Source organism: Bombina bombina, unplaced genomic scaffold (assembly GCF_027579735.1).
Source record: "Bombina bombina isolate aBomBom1 unplaced genomic scaffold, aBomBom1.pri scaffold_1077, whole genome shotgun sequence".
Classification (NCBI taxonomy): Eukaryota; Metazoa; Chordata; class Amphibia; order Anura; family Bombinatoridae; genus Bombina; species Bombina bombina.
Genome location: NW_026512895.1, coordinates 50,749 through 73,240, shown reverse-complemented (window position 1 = coordinate 73,240; position 22,492 = coordinate 50,749). Strand labels below are relative to the sequence as shown.

Below are 22,492 nucleotides of genomic sequence, written 5' to 3'. Positions count from 1 at the left end.
TAGGAGATTAATTGATTCTCTCCCTAAAAGCCAACTTCTCAGAGTACAAAGGATTGTAAGTGAGGAAGATGATAAAACATTAAGATTAAAACAGATGAAGGATAAATTCTTGGAAAGGGGATACCCTGCAAGCCTCATAGATAGAGTAATGAAAGAAATTCAAAATTGTGTACATAGGGTGGATGAAAATAAGAATAAGAGAGATAGAATTGTATTTGTGTCACAGCATAGCTGTGAAAAGGGCCATAATATCAGCCAGCTACGCTGCCAAGTCATTGAACAGATCCAGATCCAAAGGAATGGTGCAGATAGGGAGCTACTCCTTAAACAGAGAAAGATGTGGTGGATTTTTAAAATGGAAACCATGGCACCTAAAGGGTTAAATCGTGACTTTGATCTCTCATGCTTTCTATAAAAAGTTAGTAATGTACATACAGTCATGTTGTATGTTTAATCATTAAAAGTTGCTATTGCATATATTCATATTATTATTACATTGTAAAGGCATATAATAGATTGCTGTTCAGTAGTTGAAGGTGATGCTTTGTTTTTAATATGTTGCATTATTTTGGAGATAAAAATGTCAAAATGTAATGTAAACAGTACGCCACTAGATGGTGCTAAGTGCACATCCTAGGAAACGTTTGGCGCGAATATGAGAAGGTTTAAAAGGATACTAAAAATCAAGTGTAACAGATGGCATGACTAAGGGGTTAACCCTGAAATGTTGCTATTTTTAACATGGGTCTTGAATAAAGATAATATCTTTTACCATACTGTGCTGGTACTCACATATTTTTTTAGCCGTGCAATACTGGGAGCTAGATGATCACAAATAGCCAATGAGGCCAGACTGCTTGACAGTACCTAAGATGGTTGCCACTAGTGGGGGGTGGGAGGGTTAGAGAGGTTTTGAAGAGGGGATCATGGAGGTGGGAGGTGTCAGGTAGGAGGTTAATACCTACATTAATAAAGTATTTCCATTACTAGCTAATTAATTTCAGAACTGTGGTGCACAATTGCAATTAGTGACCTTCTAATCACCAAAAAGCAATGGCAAAGCCATATATGTCTGCTATTTCTGATCAAATGGGATCACAGAGAAGGTTTTTGTGTTATGACTGCACAAGTGCTGCACAAGCGATATGTAAATCATTTCAGTGAGAAACCTAAAATTTGTGAAAAAGTTAATATTTTTTATATTTGATCACATTTGGTGGTAAAATGGTGGCATTGAAATATACCAAAATGGACCTAGATCAATACCTTGAGTTGTCTAATTAAAATAAGAATATAGTTTTGATAGGTAAATAAAAAAAAGTGAGTGATAGCAAAAATGCTAATAATTCTATGGTAATTTTTTATGTTTTTCTCTGAAATTCCCGGTAGCGAAGGGGTTAACTGTTATAAACTAGGTAAAGTTACCAAAAGTAGATATTAAAGGAGATAAAGCTTTGCATGTAACTTGTATCCGAATTGCCTCCTCCAACAGCAAACTCTGGTTTCTCTTCAGAGCGAATAAATCTTTCGCCTTTTACTAAACATTTCCGTGGAGAGGGACAACTATGAGTTTTCATCAATTTTTTGAGGTTCTGCCACATGCAGAGCTATTTTTTTATGGAAAAAGATAGAATAAAGAAGCTTGTTTCAGTTGTCATGTTGGATGTTAAATTATTACTATGGTCAGATAAATCTTTTACTTCTATAGACTTTTTTTTACAGATATGAATGGAATCAATAGTCGTTATGTTTTATTAATTGGAGCTAGTAAATATAACATTATAAGTATTGAAATGCTCTGTTTTACTGCCCCCTGCTGGACACACACAACGCGAGCAAGTGACAACAGTAACTGCTGTTTTTTCTCTACTGTATGATCATTTATAAACCCAAAATGCTTTGCACATTTTTCAGTTTCCAGCTTTTTTTTGCGCTCTCTGAAATATATAATTTATGAACATTTTTCAAGGTCCCCATACATTAGGATTCTTCATAATTCATTACATAAAACAGAATTTATCTGATTTCCCGCTAGACTAACAAAGCAGTGTCTTTAACTATGTATTAACCTCAAGCACCTACTTATTAGCCACTATTAGTTAATAACTGATTATGTAATCACTAATAAAAAATGTATAGGTCTGTGTTTTGCAGCAGACTAAATAAGCTTCCTAAAGAAAGATCTGATGCTCCTCATATCTACTATAATGCTTCAACATATATATTTATTTAATGATACCAAGTTTTTTTTTCTGTCTGCACTAATCACACCTTCTAATTTTACTAATTTCTTTTACATGCTTGCGTTTCTCTCAAGATTTATTAAATATTTTGCCCTTTAATGAAGGGACAGTCTACTCTAAAATTGTTATTGTTTAAAAAGATAGATAACGCCTTTGCTACCCATTCCCCCGCTTTGCACAACCAACATTGTACTAGTAATTTTACTTTATAACATTTAAACCTCTAAATTTCTGCCTGTTTCTAAGCCACTACAGACAGCCTCTTAATCACGTGCTTTTTTATTTGCTTTTCACGATAGGGGAGTGCTAGTTCATGTGGGTCATATAGATAACATTGTGTTCACACCCAAGGAGTTATTTAAGAGTTAGCACAACGCAGTACTAACTGCAAGTCAATAGATAATAAAATGTCATGTGATCTTAGATACAAGGTAATCACAGAGGTAAAAAGTATATTAATATAACAGTGTTGGTTATGCAAAACTGGGGAATGGGTAATAAAGGGATTAACTATCTTTTAAAACAATAAACATTCTATCGTAGACTTTCCCTTTAATGATTTCTGTGAAGAGGAACAATTATGAGACTAATAGAATTCGTTGAGGATTTGTCACATTCATAGCTACATTATCATTGATATAAAGTAGAATGGGAATTCATACAATAATAGAGTGTGTAAGCAGTTAGGTTTCTGGAGTAAATAGGTTTTTTCTATTAGAGTGTTGTGATCATGAGAGAGTGCTGTATACTCACTGACCACACAAGTGATCTAGTTTATTACACAGAGCAGATTTACTAATGGGTCTTTCTAGATTCACCGATCCTCAAATGATAAATACAAGAAAAAGCAAATCTAGTGCTGGTATCAAGAGAAAATAAATACTGTATTAGATGAAACCCCAGAGCACCTGAGCAATTACAACTCCCCTATAGGCTGTTAACTCCAAAAGAAATAAATAACAATAATTTGTGATTATGATTTTGCCTAATAAGATGTCAGGTAAATAGTTTTACAGTTCTGTAACTGCAGACAATAATTAACTATATTAATAGGGAACAGAGATCATTTGGTAATAATATGTGACCTGTGGAATATATAGGGATGTTATTAAATAACCACTTATGATCCACAGCTAATAATAATGTGAAGACAGTGACACTAAAATTTTGTGAACAGTAGATGAGAATACAAATGCCATAATATTGCTAAGATTACCACGGAAAACAAATGCCAGCAGTTTCAACAGCTCCCAGCTACACAATATTATGTTAAATGTATATTAAAGGGACACTCAATCAAAATTAAACTTTCATTATTCAGATAGAGCATGCTATTTTAAACAGCTTTCCAATTTACTTCCATTAACTAAATGTGCACAGTCTTTTTATATTTAAACTTTTGGAGTCACCAGCTCCTACTGAGCATGTGCAAGAATAAGTGTGTATGCATTTGTGATTGGCTGATGGCTGTCACATGGTACAGGGGGAGTGGAAAAAGACATAACTTTTAAAATTGTCAGAAAAAAAAATATACTACTCATTTGAAGTTCAGACTAAGTACTATTGCATTGTCTTGTTATCTTGCATTTGTTGATAATGCAAATCTACTGTGTTGACTGGCTCTTTAATGTTGTAAATTAAGTACTATCCTGTTATTAACACCATTATTAGCCAACTATATGAATAGCAGGCCTACAAAAATTATTTAATTTAATGAGAGTCCACGATCCATTTTTTTCTAAAGCACTAATCTAGAGGATGTGCCCTAGGTGTGAGCAGGGGGCTTTTGTACTGAGAGTGAGGAGTGAGAAACTTCATCCTGAGTAGCTTTTATGTCAATACAATAGGAAAATAATATCATTAGGTGCACAATGTAAATAATTCTGAATGTTAGAACAAATAAGCACCTTTTCTTTTTAACTAAACTTCGCAATGCATTATGGGTATGTAAATGAACCTTACACCAGAAATTGATTTTCCCTTTTTACCAATTGCAGAGTCTAACATGCATGACAATTTGCCTTTTAAGGTTTATCTGTGCATATGAAATAGCTGATTTTGTATTTTGAAGCCACAACCTAATAAAATAAGTTGAGCTTGTAGGTATAATCAGATCTCATTACTTTATCACATTGTGTACATATACATGTGTCTGTATCTTATATATGTAGGTATAATCAGATCTCATTACTGTATCACATTGTGTACATATACATGTGTCTGTATCTTATATCTGTAGGTATAATTAGATCTTATTACTTTATCACATTGTGTACATATACATGTGTCTGTATCTTATATCTGTAGGTATAATCAGATCTCATTACTTTATCACATTGTGTACATATACATGTGTCTTTATCTTATATCTGTAGGTATAATCAGATCTCATTACTTTATCACATTGTGTACATATACATGTGTCTTTATCTTATATCTGTAGGTATAATCAGATCTCATTACTGTATCACATTGTGTACATATACATGTGTCTGTATCTTATATCTGTAGGTATAATTAGATCTTATTACTTTATCACATTGTGTACATATACATGTGTCTTTATCTTATATCTGTAGGTATAATCAGATCTCATTACTTTATCACATTGTGTACATATACATGTGTCTTTATCTTATATCTGTAGGTATAATCAGATCTCATTACTTTATCACATTGTGTACATATACATGTGTCTTTATCTTATATCTGTAGGTATAATCAGATCTCATTACTGTATCACACTGTGTACATATACATGTGTCTTTATCTTATATCTGTAGGTATAAGCAGATCTCATTACTGTATCACATTGTGTACATATACTTGTGTCTTTATCTTATATCTGTAGGTATAATCAGATCTCATTACTGTATCACACAGTGTACATATACATGTGTCTGTATCTTATATCTGTAGGTATAATCAGTTCTCATTACTGTATCACATTGTGTACATATACATGTGTCTTTATCTTATATCTGTAGGTATAATCAGTTCTCATTACTTTATCACATTGTGTACATATACATTTGTCTTTATCTTATATCTGTAGGTATAATCAGATCTCATTACTGTATCACATTGTGTACATATACATGTGTCTGTATCTTATATCTGTAGGTATAATCAGATCTCATTACTGTATCACATTGTGTACATATACATGTGTCTGTATCTTATATCTGTAGGTATAATCAGATCTCATTACTGTATCACATTGTGTACATATACATGTGTCTGTATCTTATATCTGTAGGTATAATCAGATCTCATTACTTTATCACATTGTGTACATATACATGTGCCTATATCTTATATCTGTAGGTATAATCAGATCTCATTACTGTATCGCACTGTGTACATATACATGTGCCTATATCTTATATCTGTAGGTATAATCAGATCTCATTACTGTATCACATTGTGTACATATACATGTGTCTGTATCTTATATCTGTAGGTATAATCAGATCTCATTACTGTATCACATTGTGTACATATACATGTGTCTGTATCTTATATCTGTAGGTATAATCAGATCTCATTACTGTATCACATTGTGTACATATACATGTGTCTTTATCTTATATCTGTAGGTATAATCAGATCTCATTACTTTATCACACTGTGTACATATACATGTGTCTTTATCTTATATCTGTAGGTATAATCAGTTCTCATTACTGTATCACATTGTGTACATATACATGTGTCTTTATCTTATATCTGTAGGTATAATCAGTTCTCATTACTTTATCACATTGTGTACATATACATGTGTCTTTATCTTATATCTGTAGGTATAATCAGATCTCATTACTGTATCACATTGTGTACATATACATGTATCTGTATCTTATATCTGTAGGTATAATCAGATCTCATTACTGTATCACATTGTGTACATATACATGTGTCTTTATCTTATATCTGTAGGTATAATCAGATCTCATTACTGTATTACATTGTGTACATATACATGCATCTTTATCTTATATCTGTAGGTATACTCAGATCTCATTACTTTATCACACTGTGTAAATATACATGTATCTTTATCTTATATCTGTAGGTATCATCAGATCTCATTACTGTAGCACACTGTGTACTTATACATGTGTCTTTATCTTATATCTGTAGGTATAATCAGATCTCATTACTGTATCACATTGTGTACATATACATGTGTCTTTATCTTATATCTGTAGGTATAATCAGATCTAATTACTGTATCACATTGTGTACATATACATGTGTCTGTATCTTATATATGTAGGTATAATCAGATCTCATTACTGTATCACATTGTGTACATATACATGTGCCTTTATCTTATATCTGTAGGTATAATCAGATCTCATTACTGTATCACATTGTGTACATATACATGTGTCTGTATCTTATATCTGTAGGTTTAATCAGATCTCATTACTGTATCACATTGTGTACATATACATGTGTCTTTATCTTATATCTGTAGGTATAATCAGATCTCATTACTGTATCACACTGTGTACATATACATGTGTCTTTATCTTATATCTGTAGGTATAATCAGATTTCATTACTGTATCACACTGTGTACATATACATGTCTTTATCTTATATCTGTAGGTATAATCAGATCTCATTACTATATCACATTGTGTACATATACATGTGTCGTTATCTTATATCTGTAGGTATAATCAGATCTCATTACTGTATCACATTGTGTACATATACATGTGTCTTTATCTTATATCTGTAGGTATAATCAGATCTCATTACTGTATCACATTGTGTACATATACATGTGTCTTTATCTTATATCTGTAGGTATAATCAGATCTCATTACTGTATCACATTGTGTACATATACATGTGTCTTTATGTTATATCTGTAGGTATAATCAGATCTCATTACTGTATCAGACTGTGTACATATACATGTGTCTGTGTCTGTATCTTATATCTGTAGGTATAATCAGATCTCATTACTGTATCACATTGTGTACATATACATGTGTCTGTATCTTATATATGTAGGTATAATCAGTTCTCATTACTATATCACATTGTGTACATATACATGTGTCTTTATCTTATATCTGTAGGTATAATCAGATCTCATTACTGTATCACATTGTGTACATATACATGTGTCTGTATCTTATATCTATAGGTTTAATCAGATCTCATTACTGTATCACATTGTGTACATATACATGTGTCGTTATCTTATATCTGTAGGTATAATCAGATCTCATTACTGTATTACATTGTGTACATATACATGTGTCTTTATCTTATATATGTAGGTATAATCAGATCTCATTACTGTATCACATTGTGTACATATACATGTGTCTTTATCTTATATCTGTAGGTATAATCAGATCTCATTACTTTATCACATTGTGTACATATACATGCTTCTTTATCCTATATCTGTCCGTAAACCAATCACCAATACTTGGAGAGAACAATGGAAAATTAACATTTTATAACCTTATCTCTCCTATACCCCAATGTGAGTGAAATTTCTTCTGCTGGCTGTGTTTACACAGCTTGGCCTTAAAGGGTCACTAAACCCAAAATCTTTCTTTCATGATTCAGATAGAGAATAGAAAATTAAACAACATTACAACTTACTTATATTATTTATTTTGCTTCATTTTTTAGATATCCTTAGTTGAAGAAAAAGCAATGCACATGGTGAGCCAATCACACAAGGCTTCTATGTGCAGCAACCAATCAGCAGCTACTGAGCATATCTAGATATGCTTTTAAGCAAAGAATATCAAGAGAATAAAACAAATTAGATAATAGAAGTAAATTAGAAAGATGATTAAAATTGCATTCTCTTTCTAAATCATGAAATAAAAAAATGTGGGTTTCATGTCCCTTTAAGGCCAAAAACTTTCAGGAAAGGTGGGGATACCACAGGCTAAATCAACTATTTCAGATGCCAATATAAGGACAAATTAAATACTTGTAAACAATTTAATGCACCCCAGTAGGTAATGTGGATCATTGGGAACAAATTAAAGGGAAAACATTTTTAAGTAAACTGTCCCTTTAACTGTATAGAAGATGAGAGTGTAGTTGCTATTCAGTGCTGGAGGAGAATTTAAGGAAACATGTAAAATAGATAATATGAAACCGATTGTGGTACTAATTTAAATAGTAAGTTATTTGGGTAAAAGTGAATCTGGATTTAATTTATCACTTACAACGTTGTATCTGATATGTAACAATAAAAATATATTTCTGACAGCCTTTATAACTGTTTAGAGAGGGGACAATTGTTTTCAGATCCAATCAATAGAGTTTGGTAAAATATATCCTGACATTTTCTCCTCTAACTAACAGATTTACTAGTACTGAGCATGTTGTCTAATACCTTTCAGAGAGGAACAAACACCAGCAATGAAAGAACAAGAATTTGCCTAAAAAGGTATCAGGTAAATGGTTTTTCAGTTCAGTAACACGTTTGTATACATGAAAAAACTGTAGAAATAGTGCACCGAGGTAATAAGGTTTATTAGCATTAGTTTGTAGGATGCCCAGTACGCATGCGCAAGACTGACAACGCTTCAGTAAAGCTAGTACTCACCACAAGGCTAATCACAGCTAGACTGCTCTCATTTGCATACCCATAATTCTGTGCGCCTTGCTGTAACAATCATCTAAATATATTGACTTTTTAAATAATTAATTGCATCTCTTGGGATTTTATTTATTGGTTTATGTATTTATTTGTTACAATTTCCATACCTAAATACTTAGCTATACATATTTTTAAATAATACAGTGAACATCTATCTCTCTTTTATGTTAAAAAGGTTTGAACTAATCCTCCCTTTTAATTTGTGATCGCCTAAAAATTCTGGTTTCACTTCTGATCATATAAAGCTTTTGTGGTATATTGGGGAATCATCTGTGGATTGTTTATAATTATTAGATACTCTGTCACATGCAGAGCTATGTTTTAAAGGGACATTCTACAATAAAGTAATGATTGTTATGAAAAATAAACTCTTTGCAACTTGTTCTTCAGTTTTACATAACTAACAGTTATAGTAATTTACGTTTAGTTTCAGTGATTCCCTTGCATCTAGGTATCTTCTGATGGCTCTCTAATCACATCACTTTGAATTTATTATTTATGGACTTGCATTTAGTATCTTGTTGTGCTAACGCTTAACCCTTTCATAACAGGGTTGTAATGTCTATATCGGAACAGCGTTCCGATGTAGACAAATTGAAATCACGCGATCATGCACACGATTGCGAGATTTCAATTATTGGATTGGGTCTGGGGGCGTACCTATGATGGTAGGAACGCCCTCCAGACTGCGATCAAATCTAGGCAGCGCAGTTGGTTATGATGTATTCTGTCATAACGGCGCTAAAGCCCAGCGCCGTTTTGACGGAATACAATGGCATAAAGGCGGCAAAAGGTTAACCTTTTAAAGTCGTTATATCGTTTTATTCCATCCTAACTGCGCTGGGCTTTAGCACCGTTAGGACAGAATAAAACATCCTAACAGTTTGGCTGTCCTGAAACCAATGGCGCTTCCTGGATCTGATTGCGGTCTGGGCGGCGTGCCTATAGCGTCATAGGGATGCCCCCCTGACCCGATCCCATAACTGAAATCTTGATTGCAGGATTTCAATTTGTCTACATCGGAACATTGTTCCATTGTAGACAAATTGACCCTGTCATGAAAGGGTTAAATAACTCCCCGGACGTTAACACAGCATTATCTATATGGCCCCCATGAACTAACAGTCTCTTGCTGTGAAAAGCAATTAAAAAAATCATGTAATAAGAGGCTGCCTTCAAGAGCTTAGCAATTAGCATATGAACCTACCTATGAAGTCCTATCTGAATAATGAAAGTTTAATTTTAACTAAACTGTCCCTTTAAATTAAAATATAGAAGAATAAGATTATTAATGATTTATTCTCTTCTCTGCCTTTCTTTAAAGTGTAATATTTATTTCTCTAACCAGTCACAAAATTTACAGATTATCATTCAGCTGAATTGTTACTTGAGTGACAGTGTTATCTACAATGTTACTCTATAAGAAATTAGGTAAATAGTTTTGCAGCTCAGTAGCACAGTTACAAACACTAATAAATTATTTGAATAATGAACAAAGCTAATGAGATGTGAGCTGATAAAATAAACAAGATTGTTACTAAAGTACCACAGAAAATCAGCAGCATAAAATAACGTGAGGCTGAAATGACAAAACTAACGAAGCTTGAGAGGTTCCTGGTGAATCTGTTGTGCAGTAAATAATATATCTCACTCATCCTTGTAAAGAAAATAATCATTTACTAATAAGTTATTCTGTAATTATATAGACAGAGTTTTTCTCTCTCTTATCTGAAACAGGTTTGTACTCTTTGTACATCAGAATTTTTTGTTTTTTTATTATTAAATCATTATTTATATTTAACATGTGGTTACAATCACAAATAATATTGCTGTTTATCCCCACGCAGAGGGAAGGATATTACATTTCAGAAACAGGAGTGATCATCCAAAAAATAATAACTTAATCAGTATTACATGTTATGTTTGCACAAAAAGGAAAATATTTTATCCACATTGTTAAGATTTTGTCTATAAAATAAGAAACATAAAATAACATACAATAGGGAGAAAAAAAGAGGGAGGGGAAACACCCCAAAACCTCTCACCACCTCCTCTTCCCCTCCCTTCTTTCCTTCTTTTATTATGGTTGTGTTCACAAAACAGAAAACAGTTTGTCACAATAATTCCAAAAAAAGCTCTTTAAGAACCACTGTTACTGTAGTTACTCTATCCTCTATTATATCAGGAGGACCTATCACTCGTCTATAACAAAAACAACACAAACAACAACAAGAAAAAAAATAAAAAAAAATATAGTGTATCCACTCCTCTCCCCCCCCCCCTCCCCCTCAATCTCCCCAAAAGTCTGGAAAATCCCTGGTTAAGAGTGCCATGCTAAAGTAATCAAATTTCCTAAAGGGGTAAATTATCTGTTTTTGGACCCCAACTGGGAATGTCAATATCACTTTAAACCATTTCTGAAAAAAAAATAGCCACCCTCTTCTCCTGTGTTATATTTACATTGAACTGCTCTAAATTCCTCTGTATCATTATTTTGTTAGTAAATTCTTTAATCGTGGAACTATATTTAGATTTCCAAGACTTCAATATGACATTGCTTCCGATCAAGATTGCAGTGTTAATTAGGGCTAAATTCTCCATATCATTTATATTGGGGTGTAGAAAGAATATATACTGTAGCTCTAACTTACATTTCCTTTCCAGAAATCTATTAATCCAAAAATTAACTCTACTCCAGAATTTTTTATTTTGGGACATGACCAAAAACAGTGGTTAATATCGACATCTGGAAAATTGCATCTGGAGCATCTCATCCTATCTTGTTTAGACCACTTTGCAATAGTTGCTGGGGTCATGTATGACCTATAATGAATTTTCACATGCAATTCCTTCCAGCTGATTGAGTTAGAGGTTTTATGAACTCTTTTGATGCTCAGTGTGATCTCTTTTACTGAAATCTCTCTAAACTCTTTATTCCAGTTGTCCATAATTCTCTCTGAATTATTTTGTCCAGTTTTCTGCATTATTAGATTATACCATATTGATATTGGGGTCAGCCCTGCTTGATATGCCTTCAGACAGGCAACTATTACTCCCAGTGACCAGTTAACCCCATGTGTCTCTTTTAACTTATAAAAGAAGTGTCTAATTTGTAAATAAGCATAAAATTATTTTGGAGATAGAGCAAATTCCTGTGCCAATACATCAAATGTTTTAATTGTCTGTAATTCTGGATCTGTTAGTTGCGTAACATAAATCAAGCCCTTCTGCTCCCATTTCTTAAAGATACTTTGTTCTAGCACAGGTACAAAGTCTGGATTACCTCGTATAGTGAGATAGCATGACAACTGATTATTAATATCAAGTTCCTTGTTATGTTTAATCCAAGAGACTATTACATTATATACTGTTTTCTTTCTAGTCACCTCTTTGGGTATGTTTCTGAGATTGAGATGGAGTAACCCTTTTAGTGAAAATGGGTGTATCAAATTGTGTTCTAGTTGTGAGTATGACACTAGGTCTTTTTCTACTAACCAATCACAGACGATCTTAACCATAAATGCCCTATTATAAAGTTTAATATTTGGAAAACCGAACCCACCATATTCTTTTTTCTGCATTAATCTTTTTAGTGCTATACATGCTTTCCTGCCTTTCCAAAGAAACTGTAGACAGTTTGAATGAAATTTCTTAAGATCTTTCTCTTTTATAAAGAGAGGTAAATTTTGACAGAAAAATAATATTTTGGGGAGAGGGATCATCTTCACCTTATGAATTTTTGCTGAGATACCGAGGAGTAAGGCCTTCCAGTTATGTAAATCTCTTGCTGCAGATACCCATACTTTTTTATAATTTAACTCATTCCAATTGCCTGGATTTTTGCTTAAGATAATACCTAAATATTTAATCTGTTCTTCTGCCTCCTTAAATGAAGTGAGGGGAATAATATTTGCATTTTTATGCAGCCAGAGTATTTCAGACTTGGAGAGATTAATCTTATAGCCGGAAAACAGACTATAGTGATGTATAATGTCTAGTAAAATAGGAATATTTTTCTGTGAGTTTTCTATAAATACTAATAAGTCATCCGCATAAAGTGAGAATAATACTTTCCTTCCCCCCAGAAAGATGCCTTCTAAATCTTTTCTTAAAATTATTGTTAATGGCTTGATTGCAAGATTAAAAAGTAAGGGAGATAAAGGGCAGCCTTGTCTCGTGCCTTTAGAGATATTAATCGTAGGGGAGTATTGCCCATTAATTGAAAGTCTCGAAATTGGCTTCGTATATATCATTTTTACAAATCCTTTAAAATGCCCTCTTAGACCAAATTTGTCTATAGAGGTCAATAGATGATCCCATGTGATGGAATCAAAGGCTTTTTCCGCGTCAATTGTAATTATTGATGTGTCTTTATTCTTAATTTAGATTTATTACACCATATATGCTCAATAACTTTGAGCACTCCGCATATTTTTTTGTGGGGTTCCTTCCTAGCATAAATCCAGGTTGGTCTGTGTGTATAAGAGGGTCCAAAATAAGTTTGTCTTTTAGCCACTATAGCTGTTAATAGTTTATAGTCATTGTTAAATAGGGAGATGGGTCTATACGCATCCAACAACTCTGGATCTTTATCCTTTTTAAGAATGTGTTATTATAGAAGAGGAGAAGTAAGGCAAAGACATTTTATTTTGTGTAAAATACTCATTAAACAGGTTTTGTAAGACTGATAAAATAGAATCTTGTAATATTTTATAGAATTCAGAAGGCAGTTGGTCAGGTCCTGGGGCCTTATACAACGCCATATGTTGAATCCCTTCGCGGATTTCTTCCTGTGAAATTGGTTCATTTAGACTATCTAAGCTCTCTTTAGACAGTTTAGGCAATTTAATTTTCTCCCAAAAGGCATATGTTTCCTTACTATTTACTCCTGTGCAAGTGTACACTTCCTGGAAAAAGTTATGGAATATTTTAACTATATCCTCATTAGATACAAATCTTCCTATTTTGTTTTTAATGGCCACTATGTGGTTTTTCTTTTTATGTGCTTTAACTATATATGCAAGCCATTTAGTAGTTTTTCCATTAAAATTCAAAAAGGAAGCTTTGTTTTTTATTTCCATTTGGTGCTCCTTTTGATATAAGTAGCTGTCTCTTTCTTTTTTTAGCTTCTTGATATTGTTGCCAGTTTCTTGAGTTAAAGTTCTCAATATATTTTCTATAGGTGCTCTTTACAGTATTCAAAAGTTTTAATTCTGTTAACTTAGCAATCTTTTTCCATTTGGACATTAAAGATTTAATCTCACCTCTAAAAAAGGCCTTAGCAGCTTCCCAGAAGATTTTGATTTTATTTAAGTATGCCTTATTATTATTATTTAAAAATTATCTCCATAATTTTCTCAGCTCATATTAAAATTTAAGGTTGTCCACCATATATTTAGGAAAAAAGAAATTATTATTCCCTTGATTCAGATCCCTCTTATTAATCTGAAGTGAGTTACATGTATGATCTGTTAATTAAATGTCATGTATCTTAGTTCCAAGATATATTTTCATTAAAGGGATACTGAACCCACATTTTTTCTTTCATGATTCAGATAGAGCATGCAATTTTGCTTTCAATCTCTATATTAGAATTTTTAACATATTATAAATAATACTTTTTCTAAGGGTACAACACATGATTTAAACACAGTCGTTGTTCATTTCACAATCATCAGTATTACTAGATCCAAAAAAAACCCCCAAACTATAAGCCTATGGAGGTTACACAAAAAAAAAAAACCCACACCACACAGGAGGGAGAGGGGGAGGAATTACAATCCATCTCTCTTTACCATATTCCCAGAAGTACAAATTCCGAGTTTTGAAAGGGGAATATTATTTGATCAATTTCTGACACTGTGAGTGATTTAATAAATGGTGCCCATTTTTTAAAAAAAAGACTTAATATCTGATTCCTTATCAATGTTGGTATCTCGCTGCTCTAGGATACATTGTTTTTTAAGAAAGTTTTTAATCTCTAGTACTGTTGGTAGGTTTCTTGACTTCCACTTCTTGAAGATTAAGTATCTAACTGCTAAGATAATTGAAATAATTAATTTTCCATTAAGCTGATGTTCTTCTTGGTTATTTAAGCAGAATATAGCCTGGGTCAATGAGAGATCCAGAGAGGAGATCTTAATTGACGTCTTCGCCCAGAATTCCATTTTGTGCCAGCACTGTCTGATCAATGGACAGTCCCAAATCATATGTCTCAAATCTGCAGCCTTCATAGAGCATTTAGGACATTTATCAAAGTTTGGGTTCTTAAGCTTGAATGCTTTTTCAGGGGTGTAATAATATCTGTGTATAAGTTTCAGATGGGCCTCCCTCCATATAGCTGAGATTGTAGCCTGAGACACTCTATAGATGGAGGTTTTTATGAATTGACTGTCGATATGGTCTTGCATCAGGACTAGATTCCAGTCCTGGGCTAATTTTTCGAGAAGATGTTTCCCTTTGCCATCTCCCAGTAAGTGATAGCATGGGGTGATTGACATCAGCCCGTTCTTTACTAAGGTGAGCCATCCCTCTAGGCTGCCTAAATCCCATCGCCACTTAGCTATCCGCATCATGTCTATGATATAATGCCTTGTCTGTAAGTACGCAAAAAACTCCTTATTTAAAATTATTTTTAAGTTCATCAAATGCTTTGATGCATTTTCTCTCTTGATCCACAAAGTATATGTCTATCCAATCCTGATATATACCAGTTTTTGATCACAGGTGAATCAAGGCCTGCCTGAAATTTGGGGTTGCCTATTAAAGGTAAATATTGTGACACCTGACAGTTTATATCCAAAAGCTTTCCTATCCTCCTCCAGGCCCTCAAGGGATTAAGAAACATTTTAAGTGCTCTAATATTAATTGGCCACTCTTAGGGTTCACAATGTAACAGAGCTGTTGGTAAGTATGGATAGCAGATTTTCTCTTCAAGTTTATTGTTCAACACATAATCCTTAGAGAAGATCCAATCAACTGCAATTCGTGCTAAAAAAGCCAGATTATACAGCCTTATATCTGGCAAGGCAAAGCCTCCATAAACTTTTGAAGATGACAATTTGTTCAATGAGATCCTGGGTCTGGCTTTTTGCCAGATAAATCTCCTGAGCATGCTATTTATTACTCGTATATCTCTTTCTAGTAGCATTATTGCTGTATTCTGTAAAACATAGAGCAATTTAGGAAAAAGGACCATCTTGAATAATGCTATCCGTCCAGAGATAGAGAGTGGCAGACTCTCCCAGTTTCTAAGCTTTTCTCTAAGTGTTGATATAACTGGTGGGATGTTAAGCTTGTATAGATCTTTTGGATCACTCGGGATATTGATGCCCAGGTATTTGAATGAATCTTTAACTAGGCAAAAAGGAATGTTGCTAGGAGAAGAGTTATTTTTCCTAAGCCAAAATAATTCTGACTTCGTAGTATTCACTTTATAGCCCCGAGAAGGAACCAAATTGACCAATGATTTTTAATAGTTTAAGAAGGTTGATTTTACTATTTGATAAATATATAAGAATATCATCTGCATACAAAGCAAACTTTATTTCATAATTCCCTATTTTAATGCCTTCAAGTTGTTGCCTGATCGTAATTGCCAAGGGTTCGATGCAAAGGTTGAAGAGGAGAGGGGAGAGGGGGCAGCCCTAACGAGTTCCCCTGCCCAGTACAATTTGCGGGGAAAGTAAATTATTTACAATTAGCCTCGTGTAGGGCTGGTTATATAAATTTTTAATAAAATCAAAAAAACTTCCTGTGAACCTAAACTTTTCTAAGGAGAAAAAAAGATGATCATATTGAACCGAGTCAAATGCCTTCTCGGCATCAACTGAGATGACCGCTAAGTCCGGTGGGGTCCTCTCCCCCCTCCTCCCCTCCTCTCCCATGTAAAAAAAGTATTCTGATGTTACCAAGATCTCTCTAATTTGTGCCGAGGCGTTTCGAGAATTTAAGAACCCGGCTTGGTCTTTATGAACGATATCACCTAATATTTTTTGTAATCTTTGGGCAAGAATTGATGTAAAGATCTTATAATCAAAGTTTAATAAAGCAATTGGCCTATATGACTCCCTCAAGGTTGGATCCTTCCCGCTTTTGAGTATTAGAGTTGTATAGGAGGATGAAAAAGATTTTGTCACCCCTTCTCCATCTATGTACATAGAGTTATATAGTTTACAGAGATGTAATGATATCTCTGAAGATAAAATGTTATAAAATTCATTGGGTAGCCCATCCGGCCCAGAGGCTTTGTCTAGGGCAAGGTCAGAGATAGTTTTCTTAATTTCTTCCTCTGTGATTTGAGCATTAAGGGTTTCAGATATATCAGTAGATATCTTAGGAACTGATATTTTGCTCCAGAAATCCTCCGCTCGAGCTGAATCAGAGGGTCTGGAGGAGTACAGTTCTTGATAATATTTTTCCATCTCTTCCGCTATTTCCTCGTATTTAAGTGTTTCCTTCCCCCCTAGAACTAGTTTATCAATTAGCGAGGTTTTTTTTCGCTTTTGACCAGTTTAGCTAACAATTTCCCAGATTTATTTCCATATTTATATAATTTAGACTGTAGTTTTAATTCTTTCTGAGTTTCTCTATATAATAAGAAAGCATCTTTATTGCTTTTAGCTCTGTTATAATTGACCCAGTTAGCTGAGTTTTGGTCGAGGAAGAATCGGTTATATGCATTTGTTATTGCATTTGTTAGTTCCTTTTCTCTTTGTTGCATTTTTTTGTTTAGCATAGCCACATAGGCTATGATTTCACCTCTTATTACGGCCTTTGCTGCCTCCCAAAATATAGCAGGGCGGTCTCTATATTCTGAATTGCAGAGATCATAATCGTTAAACTTGACTCTAAGCCAGTTCTTAAATTTCAAGTTCAAATTTCATTTGTACTTTTTATGTATGCATATTGACTATGTGTAAATTCTATGCTTGGCTTTTATATATATTTTGGTAAATGACCACTAGGTGGTAGTATTATGTGAAGGTGTTCTATATATTTCAGTAAATGACCACTAGGTGGTAGTATTATGTAAAGGTGTTTTATATATTATATACAGGTGATCTAATTAGCTTGCAAGGTGGGGTTTGTACGGGTATTTAAGGATGGAGTTAGTGTCTGTATGTGTAACTATACATGACTAAGGACTTTAGTCCGAAACGTTGTTGATTTTTTGGAAATTGGCTCAATAAATTTGTGAACTTTTTGGTAATTCAGTGGTGCGACTATCTTTTACACTGATACCTTTTTTGGGGGGTTTTGTGCAGTGCCCCTTAGTTTGCACACTGTAAATCCCAGGTGCTGGATCTCTGTAACTTTTTCTATGTATGGTAGCAATGCTTCTAAAAATTTTTTTTCATAAATGGATACTTAGTTTTTTTTATTTATTTATATATATATAGGAACAACAAAAAGACGAGGACCATCAGAAACGATCAACCAAGTGGGTTTATTCAGGCTTGAATAGTAACTCATAGAATAGTGTACAAGGTTAGGTGGTGCTGATCTTATATATATTAATGATACCAAGTTTTTGTCTCTCTGATCTGTCTGCACTAATCTCCCCTTCTAATTTTACCAATTTACTTTTGTATTTTTTTATTTTTTTTTATTTTTTAGAGCCAACAATGTGTCAAAAATACAGGATCAGTGCCTTGCAAGGCAAAACAATGATAGAGTTACAGAAACTATACAAATAAATTGTGTATACATTAAAGTTTAACAGTAAAAATAAACAGGCATATATTTGTAGTTTTACATCACATTGCTGGAGTTTTATACTTTATCTCAAAAAAATAAAATAAAGAAGAAATACACACACGAAAACAACTATATACCTTATAGGGGTGTTAGTATATAAATGCAATAACCATATCTGATAGTGCTTAACAATATTCTTATCAGTCCAATCCCAGATCTGACCATTTATACAATTATATATCCACTATATTAATATCTGACTTTAACCAAATTATACTAAATAAATATCAATCATATACAGAAAATAAAGAGAGACAAACTTATATCTACTAAGTAGTCAAAATGCAGTTCTGGGTACTAAAACATTTTTTAACTTGCTTGTTAAAATCTCAACTTTATTATCCACTCGGAATGATAATTAAACTTAGTTATATTTCTTATATTTATATTTTACCCTATAGGTATATTCCCAAAAAATAAACTTATATCCATACATTATCTAAACAAAGTGGGAAATAAAGAAAAATCTATAACCTATATATCTAATTGGGCTATGAGTCCCCCTCTCTCCCTATTTAGTTGATGTTCTATATATGTTAGGGTATCTCCCTTCGATTGCTCCAAATAAGTAATCAGATCCTCTAAAGGGATAGATTAATTGTATTTGGGATTCTTAAGGATAGGAATTGATAAGTTGTCCCCATTAACTGAATAATAATTTAATTTGGGTTTCAGATTCAATAGATGTATCAGATTGTTCTGTTATCAGTTGGGTACATAAAAGTTGACTAAATTCAGTCATTCAAATATTTTTTTTTACATTTCTAATTCTTTAAGAGCATGTTTCTGCCCTTTAATATTACAATATTTATAAACTTATTGTTCCGCCATTCACACGAGCTAGCCACTAAGAAAAAAACATGGATATCCGAAAAGTTAAAGGGACACTGGATCCAAATTTTCTCTTTCGTGATTCAGATAGAGCATGGAATTTTAAGCAACTTTCTAATTTACTCCTATTATCAAATTGTCTTCATTCTCTTCGTATCTTTATTTGAAATGCAAGAATGTAAGTTTAGATGCGGGCCCATTTTTGGTGAACAACCTGGGTTGTCCTTGCTGATTGGTGGATAAATTCATCCACCAATAAAAAAAAGTGCTATCCCGAGTTCTGAACCCCCCCCCAAAAAAAAAGCTTAGATGCCTTCTTTTTAAAATAAAGATAGCAAGAGAACGAAGAAAAATTGATAATAGGAGTAAATTAGAAAGTTGCTTAAAATTGCATGCTCTATCTGAATCATAAAACAAAAAATTGGATTCAGTGTCCCTTTAAATACAGATTTAGTTTTATTATACCAAAAAAAAAAAAAAATCCCAAAATTGTTGGACTTTAGGGCAGCTCCAGAAACAATGCGTAAACATCTGCTGCAGGAAAGTTACATTTACAACATGATGGAATATCCTTCATACTCCACTTTGAATCTAAGTATGGTTTAATATAAATCTTATTTATTAGTTTCATGTGAGATTCTATCCAAGATAATGAAGCAGTTGCTTGATTTACTAATAAAAAACGTTTCTGAATACTCTTTAATGGATCCCCTTTATATATTGCATACCATTTATTAGCAATCTTTTGTAAATTACCCAGGCTTTGGAATTCCTTAAGCGTCTTATATAGAATAGAGATAGATTTCTTGCCTAACCTCTACAGGTTAATTATAGGATCTAACGAGCCCCAAGTCCAACTATCAGGGTGTTCTCTAGATTGTTCTAAGAAGAAATGACCAATCTGTAGCTATACAAAGAATTCTTTGTGGGAAAGATTAAATTAATTTCTAAGATCTTCAAAGGTCCTGCATTTTGAACCAACTATTTCCTTAAGTTGGCTAATTTCCTTTACAGATTTATTAAATATTTTGCCCTTTTTTAATGATTTTTGTGGAGAAGAACAATCACGAGACTAATATAATTCGTTGAGGATTTGCCACATTCATAGCTACATTATCGTTGAAATAAAGTAGAATGGGATTTCATACAATAATATAGAGAGTGTAAGCAGTTAGGTTTCTGGTGCAAATATGTTAGTTCTATTAGGGTGTTGCTATCATGAGAGAGTGCTGTATACTCACTGACCACACAAGTGATCTAGTTTATTACACAGAGCAGATTTACTAATGGGTCTTTCTAGATTCACCGATCCTCAAATGATCTATACAAGATAAAGCAAACCTAGTGCTGGTATCAAGAGAAAATAAATACTGTATTAGATGAAACCCCAGAGCACCTCAGCAATTACAACTCCCCTATAGGCTGTTAACTCCAAGAGAAATAAATAACAATAATGTGTGATTATGATTTTCCCTAATAAGATATCAGGTAAATAGTTTTACAGTTCTGTAACTGCAGACAATTATTAACTGTATGAAATAGGGAACAGAGATCATTTGGTAATAATATGTGGCCTGATGGAATATACAGGAATGTTACTAAATCACCACAACCAATAATAACGTGAAGACAGTGACACTAAAAGTTTGGGAACAGTAAATGAGAACACAAATGCTATAATATTACTAAGTTTACTATGGAAATCAACTCCAGCAGTTTCAACAACTCCCAGATACACAATATTATGTTAAAGGGACAGTAAACCATAAAAAAAAATGTTATATAATTCTGCACATAGTGCAGAATTATATAACATTATAATAGCGCAAACATTGTAAAACCAAATTTCCCCTTTGAATTTAAAAAATAACTGCTGTTTTACAGACTGCTGTTTTACAGACCCGACCGCGCCATTATACACAGCGCAGCTCGCTCCTGCTGTCTGACAGAGCAGGAGCGAGCTGCACTTAGTGCTATGGCGCGGTCGGGCCGGGCTGTGACTATACAGCTGGCCCGATGCGCTGTTAGAAAAAAACAGACCCGCTCAGAAGATCACAGAGAGCGGGTCTGTAAAACAGCAGTTATTTTTTAAATTCAAAGGGGAAATTTGGTTTTACAATGTTTGCGCTATTATAATGTTATATAATTCTGCACAATAGTGCAGAATTATATAACATTTTTTTTATGGTTTACTGTTCCTTTAAATGTATATTAATGTTATTTATTAAAATTTTATACCATCCTGTTATTAACACCATTATTAGCCTACTATATGAATAGCAAGCCTCCAAAAAATTTTTTTAATTTAGTGAGAGTCCACAATCCATTATTACTAAAGTATTTGTGCTAGAGGATCTGACCTAGGTGTGAGCAGGGGCTTTTTTACTGAGAGTGAGGAGTGAGAACCTTCATCTTGAGTAGCTTTTATGTCAATACAATAGGAAAATAATATCATTATGTGCAACATGTAAATAATTATGCATGTCAAAAACAAATAGTATACAAATAAGCGCCTTTTCTTTTTAACTAAGCATCGCAATGCATTATGGTTAAAATGAGCCGTACACCAGTTAAAGGAGCAGTATACTATAACATAGATTTTACCTTGAAGGGACACTGAACCCACATTTTGTCTTTTAAGGTTCAGATAGAGCAGGCAATTTTAAGCAACTTTCTAATTTACTCCTATTATCAATTTTTATTCATTCTCCTGCTATCTTTATTTGAATAGCAAGAATGTAAGTTTAGAAGCCAGCCCATTTTTAATTCACAACCTGGGTTATGCTTGCTGATTGGTGGCTAAATGCAATAAACAAGTGCTGTCCAGGTCTTTACCAAAAATTGGCTGGCTCATTAGCTTAGATGCCTTCTTTTTCAAATAAAGATAGCAAGAGAATGAATAAAAATTGATAATAGGAGTAAATTCTAAAGTTGCTTACAATTGCTGCTTTATCTGAATCATGAAAGAAAAAAATTGGGTTTAGTGTCCCTATAATGTGTTTCC

At 33.2% G+C, this 22,492-nt stretch overlaps 1 non-coding gene across 1 annotated transcript; it reads left to right on the top strand.

The window, feature by feature from the left end:
- Positions 1 to 1,493: 1,493 nt before the first annotated feature.
- Positions 1,494 to 1,609, top strand: LOC128644591 (U5 spliceosomal RNA). Its single transcript, XR_008400023.1, has one exon. It is a non-coding gene; the product is annotated as a U5 spliceosomal RNA (small nuclear RNA).
- Positions 1,610 to 22,492: the final 20,883 nt, after the last annotated feature.